Source organism: Gossypium raimondii, chromosome 9 (assembly GCF_025698545.1).
Source record: "Gossypium raimondii isolate GPD5lz chromosome 9, ASM2569854v1, whole genome shotgun sequence".
Classification (NCBI taxonomy): Eukaryota; Viridiplantae; Streptophyta; class Magnoliopsida; order Malvales; family Malvaceae; genus Gossypium; species Gossypium raimondii.
Genome location: NC_068573.1, coordinates 7,452,812 through 7,465,136, shown reverse-complemented (window position 1 = coordinate 7,465,136; position 12,325 = coordinate 7,452,812).

Genomic DNA, 12,325 nt, shown 5'->3' with positions numbered 1-12,325 from the left:
TGATGTATGAAATGAATGATTTATTGTTTTGTTGGTACGGTAATGCTCCGTAACTCTATTTTAATGACGGATATGAGTTAGAGGTGTTACATTTAATGATATCAGAGTTATAGTTTAGTCGGTTCTCGGACTAAACTTAGCATGTATAGAGTCTAGAAATACATGCCACTTGACTAACTGATGATTAGTATGATAGCTTTTGATTATTTTTAAAATGTCTGTATATAGATAAAAGATGTCGTCGGGGTCCAATCGAGCAGGTTCTGATGAGATAGAATGTTTTATTCCACCTACTGATGAGGAAAGTACGTGGAATGAACCTGGACCGCAGGGATCTAGAGAGGTAGCACCTAATGTGTTTCTTCGTATAATGCATGACATGTACAATGCGTACTTAAAGGTAGACTCCACAGTTCCACAACCTCAATCTTCTCACCCTCAAGGTTCGAGTAAGCAACATGTCCATAGAGTGACCATAGATAAAGTTACAAAGTGTGGAGCCGTTGAATTTTGTTGTAATGTGAGTGATGACCCAACTAAGGCTGAATATTGGTTAGAACATACTCAAATGGTGCTTGATGAAATGTTGTGTTCCCCTAAAGATTGTTTACGGTATACGGTATCCTTTTTAAAGGAAGAAGTATTTCAATGGCGGTCCACATTAACAGCAGTTGTACATAAAGAAAGAAGCAACTGGGACTCCTTTAAGTCTGAATTTTGAAAGAAGTATATTAGCAAGCGCTATCTAGAACAGAAGAAGAAAGAATTTCTTAAGTTGAAGCAATGAAGTAGAATAGTAGCAGAATATGAGAGACAGTTCGTTCAACTTAGTAAATATGCTCGTGAGATAGTTCCTATCAAAGAAGATATGCGTGTACATTTTGAGGATGGACTAAAAGATGAGATTAGAATGTTAGTAGAAGCTTTGGAGATCCGTGAATTTGTAATGTTGTCTGACCGAGCCCAGAAAATGGAAGAGATCTGCGAAAGTAAAAGATGGAACGAAGAAAAAAGACGTGAATTTGGCAAGTGCGGTGGGTCTAAAGCTTTTTTGAGCTCTGCACAGAAGAAGATGAAGGAATCTAGTAATAAGTTCTTAGTTCCGTCAGGGTTTTTTGGGAGTGATCAACCGAAGCAGAGTAGCATGAAAGCTCCAGCTCCTACAGTAGCTAGTGTGAGCAATGTGCGGAATACAAATAGAACAGAGTGCAAACAATATGCATAGTTTCACCTTGGTGTTTGCAGAGTTAACGATGGTACATGTTTTATATATGGATCTCCAGACCATTTTAAAATAAGTGTCCAAATCGAAATGAGCCTAGTAAAGAGCATAATGAGAAATCGATGACCACTCTTACCCGAGGTAGAAGACCTGGAAATAGCACTGCTATTGGGTTCAATAGAGGTAGGGTTAAACAGACAGTGGTCAAATCTGAAGCTAGGGCTCCTACTAGAACATAAGCCATTCATGCGCGAGAGGAAGCTTCGGCTTCTGACGTTATTGTAGGTAATTTTTCTATCTTTAATGCTAGTGTGTATGCATTAATTGACTAGGGGTCGACACATTCATATATATGCACTATGTTAGCGACAGAAAAGAACTTACCTGTAGAATCAACTGGTTGTGTTGTTAAAGTCACAAATCCCTTAGGCCATAGTGTTATAGTTGATTTGGTTTACAAGCAATGTCCACTGAAAATTTAGGGCTATAACTTTCTTGTTGACTTAATGTTGTTACTCTTCAACGATTTTGTATGTTATCTTGGGTATAGATTGGTTAAATATGCATGATGATGTGGTTTGTTGTCGTAAAAAAAGAGTTGAGTTGAAAGGTTCCAATAGTGAAGTAATTCCTATTGAGTTTGGGAGATTAGATGGGATTTCAAATATAATCTCGGCAATGAAAGCACATAAGTTAGTGTGGAACAGCTGTGAAGCATTTTTGGCTTACATTTTAGATTCCAAAGTGTCAGAGAAGAAAGTGGACCAAGTGCCGATAGTTTGTGAATTCTCAGATGTTTTCTCTAAAGAATTATCGGGTTTACCACTAGAGCGAGAGGTTGAATTTTTCATTCAATTAGTGCCCGGTACTGCTCTAATTTCGATTACACCATATCAAAATTGCTCAAGCTAAACTTAAAGAACTTAAACTACAGTTGCAAGAACTAATAGAAAGTGGTTTTATTAGACCGAGTGTATCGTCTTGGGATGCACCTGTTCTGTTTGTTAAAAAAAAGATGGGTCGTTGAGGTTGTGCATTGACTATCGGTAATTGAACAAGAAGACTATACAGAATAAGTATCTGTTACCTCGTATCAATGACCTTTTTGATCAATTGAAAGGAGCTTCAATGTTTTCAAAGTTTGACTTTCGATCAAGATATCATCAAGCGAGTGAAAGATGTAGATGTACCAAAGACAACATTCAGAACTCGCTATGGACATTATGAGTTTTTGGTTATGCTGTTTGGGTTGACAAATGCTCCAACAGCATTTATGGATTTAATGAATCGAGTTTTTCAGCCTCATCTTGATCAATTCATTGTTGTCTTTATTGATGACATTTTGATTTATTCTAAAAGTGAAGGCAAACATGCTCAGGATTGGAAGATTCTATGGTAGACTTTGCGAGAAAAGAAAATGTATGCTAAATTTAGTAAATCTAAATTTTGGCTTACTAAATTCAGATTCCTCGGTCATGTGATCATGAGTGATGGTATAAAAGTAGAACTGAGCAAATTTTGGCTCTTCTGAATTAGAAAAACCCACGAGATGCATATGAAGTACGAAGCTTTCTAGGGTTAGCTGGGTACTATCATCATTTTGTAAAGAATTTTTTGATTATAGCTTCACCTATGACGAAACTATTGCAAAAAGATGTTTGTTTCATTTGGTCGGATAAGTGTCAGCAAAGTTTTGAAAGGTTAAAAAGCTCATTGACAGAAGCTCTAGTGTTGGCACAACCTGAATTGGGGAAGGAATTTCTTGTTTATAGTGATGCCTCTCTGAATGGCTTGGGGTGTGTCTTAATGCAAGAAGGAAAGCTCATCGCATATGCCTTTCGGAAACTGAAAGTTCATGAAAAGAACTATCCAACGCACAATTTGGAATTAGCGTCGATTGCGTTTGTTTTAAAATTTCGGCGTCATTATTTGTATGGCGAAAAGTGTCATGTGTATACTGGCCACAAGAGTTTGAAATATTTGATGACCCCAAAAAATTTGAATCTGAAACAGGGTAGATGGTTAGAATTGTTAAAGGACTAGAAACTTGTGATTGATTACCATCTTAGTAAAGCAAATGTGGTTGCTGACGCTTTGAGCTGTAAATCTCTTTTTGCCCTTCAAGAAATGAATATTGAATTACAGATGAATTACGATGGTCCTATCCCAGCTGAACTCAAGGTTAAACCTTTGTTTTTACAGAGCATACAGGAATTACAGCTTTTTGATCTGAAGTTATTAGCCATACTTAAGATGGTTGAAACTAGTCAAAATAATGAATTTATTATTCGTGATGATAGAAATTTTTACTTTCACAAAAGGTTGTGTGTTCTTGATGATCTGCAACTTATAAAAAAAATTTTAAAAGAAGCTTCTAGCAGTGTGTACTCTATTCATCCGGGAAGTTCGAAGACGTATGCTAATTTGAAACAGTTTTATTGGTGGCCAAGAATGAAACGAGAAATTTCTGACTTTGTATTGAAATACCTAGTGTGTCAACAAGTAAAAGCTTAGCAGTAAGTCCCGTTTGGGTTATTAGAATCGATCATGATTCCAGAGTGGAAATGGGATCAAGTTACAATGGATTTTGCCACAGGATTTCCGTTAACGCCAGGAAAGAAAGATGCAATATGGGTTATTGTGGATCGACTAACAAAATCTGCACATTTCATACTTGTACGAATGGATTATTCGTTGGAAAAATTAGCCGAACTCTATGTTAATAAGATTGTTAGATTACATGGTGTTTCATTATCCATAATTTCAGTTCGTATCTTGAGGTTTACGTTAAGATTTTGGGGTAAGTTACACGAGGCGTTGGGCACAAAATTGAAGTTTAGTATGGCTTTTCATCCTTAAACGGGCGATCAAACTGAACGAGTGATTCAGATTTTAGAAGACATGTTTCGGTGTTGTATTATTGAGTTTGAGGGTAGTTGGGAGAAATATTTGTTGTTAGTCGAGTTTGCTTACAATAACAGTTATCAAGTGAGCTTGAAAATGGCACTGTATGAAGCTTTTTATGGGCGTAAATGTAGAAGTCCATTATGTTGGTCAGAGTTGAGTGAAAGGAAGTTGGAAGGGGTTGATTTAATTTGAGATACTGAAGACAAAGTCAGATCAATTCAGGATAACTTGAAAGCCGCGACGGATCGTCAAAAATCTTATGCATAATTGAAGTGTAAAGATATTGAGTTTGTTGTGGGTGATCGAGCATTTTTAAAAGTTTCTCTATGGAAAAGGATTCTACGTTTTGGCAGAAAAAGGAAGTTGAGTCCGAGGTTTATCGGGCAATTTGAAATCGTTGAAAGAGTTGGTCCTGTAGCTTACAGGTTAGCTCTACCCCCAAAACTTGAAAAGATTCATAATGTCTTTCATGTTTCTATGCTGAGGTGATATAGATTAGATCCTTCGCCTATAGTCGCTCATTGTGAAATTGAGATTCAACTTGATTTATCATATTTTGAAGAACCGATCAAGATTTTAGCAGATGAGGTAAAAGAACTCCAAAGTAAAAAGGTGTCGTCGGTTAAAGTATTATGGAAGTGTCATGGGGTTGAAGAGGCTACGTGGGAGATGGAAGAATTGATGAAATCATAGTACCCCAATATATTTTCTAGTAAGATTTTTGGGGACGAAAATTTCTTTAGGGGTAGAATTGTAACAGTCAGTTTTTAGTGAAATCAGAATAGTAGTTTCGGGACCACAAATATAATGAGTAAATTATTAGTTTATTATTATTTTAATTTCTATAGGATATTATAAAGGCCGTAGTAAAATTTTGTTAAGAAATTTTGATATTTGCATGAGTAATTAAATAAAAGGACTAAATCGTAAAAAGGGTAAAAGTAGAGTTCTATTAGTTAAAAGGGTCAAATGGCTATAGAAATTTTAAATTGAAAAGACTTGGATGATAATTAGACCATTTTTGTAGTTAGTGGATATTCATGGCAAGGTTTTGCTGTAAATTTTAATAAGTAATAAGGCTAAAATAGTAATGAGGGAATTAAAAGAAAATTAAGAAAAGAAAAGATGAATTAAAGTTATCATTTTTTCATTCTTTCTTCTTGCTTGGCCGATTACACCATTGAAGGGGGGAAGCTTGATTTTGAATTTCACTTGCATGGTCGATTTTTAAGCTCATTTTTAATGATTTTTATGTTTTCGAGATTGTTGTAGCTTAACCTAGTTAGCCTAGGAATCAATTCGCAAAACTGTTAAAGATTTAGGGTTGTGCCATGAATGCTCTTGTGTGATTCTTGATGTTTTATGATAAATTATAAGTCCTTGTTGATAAATAAACAAGTTTTGTTAAGTGATTTTTGATGAAAATTTTATTTAGGGACTTAATTGTAAAAATAATAAAAGTTCACGGTAAATTTGTGAAATGATGGTTTGTATGGATTGATTTAGGTCCCTAGAGAACACGCCTAGCTTGAGAAAAGGATTAAAATGCTTAAATTTTAATTTACGAGATTTAAAGCTAAATTGTGAAAAGTTAAAATGCTAGGGGCAAAACGATAATTTTTGCATAAAAATGAATTATGGATTAAATTGATGTTTAGAAGTACTCAATTGAATGAAACTATTGTTTTAGATCATGAACGAGGTGACGATCATGGAAAAGGAAAAAAATTCAGAGTAATTTCTGTACTTTGCAATTTCTACAATCTAGTTCGGTAAGTTCGTTATCGGTTTATTTTTAGTTGAATTGAATACCTTGTTAGTGAATAACCTTTGAATTCTATTATGAATGATGTTTATTTAAATGTTGAATTATATTGCTATTCAGGCTTTGTGCCTAGCAGGCTTCGTGCTGGTGTTAATCAGGCTTTGTGCCGGTGTTATTCTAGCTTTGTGCCGATGTTATTCAGGCTTTGCTCCTAGCAGGCTTTGTACCAGTGTTATTCAGGCTTTGTGCCTAGCAAGCTTAGTGCCGGTTTATTAAAAGTTAACATCCTTTGGAAATTTGGCAGTTGATAGCAAATGAGTCTATTATTGAACTTCCTAAGCTCCCTTGTGCTTATTAGTTTGATATGTTTCAATTGTGTTGTGTGTTTTAGCTTAGTAAGTAATTAGATATGATGCTTGAATTGTTATAGGTTTTTGGCATGTTTAGGTAAGTTAAGGATAATACATTTGAGGTGTCTTGCATGGCATATTGGTTGAATGATATTGGACTATTGAAATGGTCATGTCACATAGGTTTTGGTCATGTTTTGAGGTCTTCATTATGTGCACAAAATGCTTTTAGATACATGTTTGATTTGGAGGTGGAAATGGCTTGTTTTTGGGCAAATTCATGTCCACACGTCCTGAAAATGGCCGTGTGAGTCAGTCGTGTGTGACACACAGCTAGGCGACACGACCGTGTGTCCCCTATAATTTTTCAGGCATTCAATTCAAACTGTTACACTGCCTAGCACACGGGCCTGTGTGGCTATTTCGAGAGTTACACGGCCTGGCACACGGGCGTGTGGCCCAACTCAGAGAGTTACTGGGCACGGACACGTGCTGGGACATGGTCACGTGTCCCTTTTTTTATTGTTACATGGCCTGAGACACGAGCGTGTGTCTCAGCCGAGTGAGTCACACGGCCTGGCTATACAGTCGTCTAACCCCTACTGTCCAAATTTTCTAACTTTTTCTTAAATTTTCCAAATAACTTTAATTTTGTCCCGAACTATTTCTAAAGTACTTTTAAAGCCTCGAGGACTTGATTAAGGGACGTTATGTATGTGATTGAATGTAATTATATTATGTTTGCATTGATGTATGAAATGAATGATTTATTATTCCCTTGGTTCGGTAATGCTCCGTAACTCTATTCCAACGATGGATACGGGTTAAGAGTATTACATAATTCTATTTCAAGTCAATTAAAACCACAACAATTAATTCATTCTTCAAATGAAAATTAGATTCCATTGGAACAAATTGATAATAATGATGAATATTGTTAAGAATTAAGAAAAAGTAAAATGATTAAAAAGGTCAAAGATTTTGGACTAGATTTCATTATGTCCCTTGTAAAAGGTAAAGGTGAAAGTGTAACGCCCCAAAATTTTAAGAATTTAATTGTGAGAATCAGTAGTAATTAGATTTCTGCATCTCTGGTTTTGTGCTTTGCTATTGTGTTTAAGGTCTATGGCTCGAGTTGCATCGTTAAAAGTTTCGTTGTTTTTGAAACCAACCCATAATCAAGAGTTACCCGGTTAAGTTCAATTCAGTGTGAAACTGTGCCAAGAATGAGCCTACTGGTTCACTAGTTAAACATTTTTCTGTATTTTGTTAGGTCCCGTGTTAGAGTCTCGAAGGTTTCTAATAAGGAAATTTTTTGTCAAATGCTAGAAATCTGCTTGGAAGTTAGGAAATTAATTAACGATAGTTCATTCTTCTTCATTTTTTTATTTCTTACTTCTTTGTCGTTTCTATCTTCTTTTATTATTTTTTGTTTTACTTATTTTGCTAATCGGAGTCGTGGGGGAATATGGGATTAATAGAAATTTTGTTGTTAGTCACTGGTCAAAAGGCTATCGGGTAAGTAACTATCAATGCGAGTGTCTCCGTGATTTTTCTTTGTTTCGTAATTTTCTTGGAATAGGGTATTTTTATGAGTTGCGAGAATCTCTTATTAACGATCGTTTATTTACTTAGCAGGCGAGAATATTAACAACAAAGAATAGCAACAAGATAGTCTCTATGATTGTTGCTAAAGTTTCGGTAAGTTTGGGTCGGTTGAAGGGTTCGTGTCGAAACTTTCGACATAGACATTAAGTGAGTAATTGGGAAATTCTATTGATTAGATGGCTGAATTGTGTCACTGGATGATTGTTTTAGGCTTCAAGGATCTTTTTCGTTGTTGTTTCTTCGAAATCTCTTCAGGTGCGTACTTGAAACCTTAATTTTTGCAAGTTTCAGTCGCCGAAAATGGTGGCTGTCGACGCCACACGGCTAGGTACACGGGCATGTGCCTAGGCTGTGTGAGCCACACAGCCTTGTGGCAGACTGTGTGGTTGGCCGTGTAACTTACTGTTCATCAATTTGGGGCCACACGGACAAGGCATACGACCGTGTGTCTAGACCGTGTGTGGCCATAATAAAGCAAAGACCACACGGCCAGGGACACGAACGTGTACCTAGGCCGTGTAAGTCACACAAGCAGGGACAAAGATGTGTGTTCAGGCTATGTAACTCACTGTTTATGCTTCGAAACGACACGGGCAAGGCACATGGGCGTGTGACCAGGCCGTGTGTCATGTTATGGGGGCCCAAAACCTATTTTTGAGGCCGTGAATGTTATTTAACACTGTTACTGACTTCCTTATTGTTTGAATGGCTGAATTTGATTATATGAAAGCTTTCTGATATTCTAAGACTGATGTGTGAATAACATAGTTGTATGTATACTATGATACTTATTCTGAGGTTGAACTGTCTTACCTGTTTGTGAAACAAAATAGAATGACTGAATACTCAATATGGGTACTTGTGCTATGCATTTGCATGGGTTGGGATATTGTGAAGAAGAAAGTAATCTGTTCTGAATTAGTGGCTATGCCATAATGCTTATAAATCTGATTCTAGTGCTTTGTCGCAACCTGGCCTAGCAGCTAAGTTGTGTATCTGTAAAGTGTCAAACGAGCACTCTAAGGTGTGTAGGGTTGGTTGGGCATTGAATGTCCTAATGGTGTTTTGGGATGACCGAAGATGGTGTGTAGCGAACGGGGATAGGAATATTGCATCTAAATCTGATTTGTAACTGAAATTGCATATATATATATAACTGATCTGCTTTAAATCTGAACTGAAATTACTTTTACATCGAACCGAATCTCTAAATTTGGAATTACTCTATAAGCAAGCATTAATTCAGTAAACTTTTACGCATTGAGTTCACAACTCATTTTGTTTTTGATTGGATTTCAAGTGGTTCCCAGTCTTGAACGGGTCGGTGCTGCGGGAGCTCGGTCAAGCATTTATCTCTCTTTAAGTAGTACATTAGGAATTTCGGTACTATAACAGTATTACTTTGGAAGATTATACACTTAATTAGTCTTGTGATGAATATGATGTGAAGCATGGTTTAGCTTTATTATTTTGATCGTGTGGTAATTGATAATCGATGAGGCAACTCTCTAAACTTGGGCTGGATATCTAGGCTGGGTTTAGGGTGTTACAAAAAGTATAGGCTATAAGATACTTTATTGTTATAATACGAAATCTGATCCTATTATATTTGAAGAGACAATGAAATCTCAAGACTCTACTTTTTGGAATGAAGCTATAACTGATGAGATGAATTCAATAATGGGAAATCAAACTTGGATCTTAGTTGATCTTCCACTGGGTTCCAAACCAATAGGTTGTAAATGGATCTTCAAAAAGAAAATGAAGGTCGATGGAACCATTGATAAATTTAAAGCAAGATTGGTAGCCAAAGGTTTTACACAAAAACAAGGTATTGATTACTTTGATACGTATACTCCAGTAGTAAGAATTGCTACAATTAGACTCTTAATATCACTTACCTCAATGTATAATTTGGTTGTTCACCAAATAGATGCTAAAATTGCATTTTTAAATGGCGAATTGGAAGAGGAAGTGTACATGGAACAACCGGAAGGATTTGTTGATCCAGGACAAAAGCGTAAAGTATGTAAGCTTGTTAAATCTCTATATGGACTTAAACAAGCACCAAAGCAATTGCACCAAAAGTTTCACAAGATTTTTTCGGGTTAATGGCTATAAAATAAATGAATCCGGTAAATGCATATATAACAAATTTAAAAATGGAAAAGGTGTCATAATTTTCTTATATGTAGATAATATGCTTATATTTGGCATAGATTTGTAACAAATAGAAAATACAAAGAAATTCTTGTCAAACAACTTTGCTATGAAGGATATGGGTGTACCAGATGTCATTCATGGGATTAAAATAGCCTAAGGGGAAAGCACTATACTTTTTCACAATCACATTACATTGAAAAAGTGCATAAAATTTTGATCTTTTCAATTGTATACAACATCTACACCCATGGATCCTCAAACAAAATTAATATCTAATGCTGGTTAAAAAATTGGTCAATTGAAATATGCAAGTCTAATTGATTGTCTTATGTACATAATGACTTGTACAAGACTAGATATTAGATATGTTGTTAGGAGATTGAATAGGTACACAAGTAATCCAAGTAATTTGCATTAGCAATCTTCAAATAGATTACTTGGGTACTTAAAGAAAATTATTAACTATGAGCTGTGCTATAGTGGATATCCTTTAGTTTTAGAATAGCATTTGGATGCAAGTTGGATTACAAGCTTGGAAGATCATGCTTCTACTAGTGGATGAATTTTCATTCTTGGTGGAGGAGCCATTTCTTGGAGTTCCAAGAAACAAACATATATTACTGATTCCACCATGGCAGCCAAATTTATTGCATTAGCCGCTACACCTAAAGATGTAAAATGGTTAAGAAATTTTCTTTATGATGTACCTCTATGGCCTAAACCAATTTTACATATTTCTATCCGTTGTGATAGTGAGGCTACTCGAACAAAGACATATAGCCAAGTATATAATGGAATGTCTAGACATATTGGATTAAGACATAGCTAGGTATGACAATTAACCTCTGATGAAGTGCTCACTATTAATTATGTGAGGTCAAGTGAAATTTTGGCAGATCCATTCAGAAAAAGTCTTACTAGAGATGTAGTCAACAAGACCTCAAAAGGGATGAGACTCAAGCCCATTAATTAAAGTCCCTCATGATGGAAACTTGATTCAACGCTTGGTATAGCACAAAGTCTTAAGTCCAATAAGACAAAGTAAATCATTAGTATGTGATTGCTAGCACTATAAGTAAATTCATCCTAAGATTATAGTGCTAGGTACCCGTAATGATAAGGGAGGGATGAGTAATGTACTCTTAATGGACCCATAATATAAATATGTTAGAGTGTTATAATTACAGGAACACTCTTAGTGGGATTTACCTATGTTAGTGTGAAGTGTAGCCACTTCTAGGAGCTTAAGAGCTTGGCTCTAATAGCACTCATGAAAATAGGACACAGAAACATGGCCAGAATAGTGTCCCTAGACACTATGCATTGATCGATGTTAAAATCACTCTGTTAGATGTGTCAAATTAAACAAATGGAATAGATTGTTCAAAGCTTAGTCTACCATGCAAGTTCGATTAACTTTAACATGTTTTCACTAAGTGAAGGTTCAATCGTAAGACACCTTTATTTATGCAAATTGATTTCCAAGAATATCAAAATCTAAAATATTTTGAAAATAGGGGGAGATTGTTGGAACATTTTCAAATGTTTATAGTGTTCAAATAACTATAATGAAAGGATACAATTAATCAAAAGTTATATCTTTCGGTTATTGGTAAAGAGTTATATCACTTGATTTTTGATAAAGAATTATAACTATTCAAATAATATATTTGAATAGTTATGTTTAATCAAGAGATATTAGATGAATAATTATGTCTTTTTAGATATGTGATTATTCAAAAAGTCACCTATTGAAAGATGTCTTTATGAATAGACATGAAAATTCCTATAAATAGAAGTGAGATTTCATTTGGAAAACATACCAAAAAATTCTCAAAATTTCTGTCTATCCTTCCTCCATCTTCTTCTATTGTTAGATTGTTCTATAAAGAATTACTGTAGAATTTCTTTATAGAAATTGATTTTCTTGTTATACATTGCTTAGTCCTTAATGGACTATTTTCGTCAGTGCAAAACGCAAATAGTCATCATGCTTCATTGTAACCTCGATGTTCATTTGTTTGAAACTCATTTGCACACCAAGTATAGGTGGGGGTGAATAGAACATTAAAGATAGTGGCTTGATACACGCCTTGGAGCCTTTTTATATTTCTCGTTTTCTGTTCTAGTTGTTGTTCGTGTTCTATTCGTATTGGAAGACATCAATAATGAAATTATTTTTTTTCAAAAGTTTCCAAAAATAAATAATTTCAAACAAATTGATAATTTTTTAATGATTTCGGTGGCAATTATCTATAAACAATATATACAAAAGAAAGGTCCAAACCACCTTCCTTCTATTCACACATG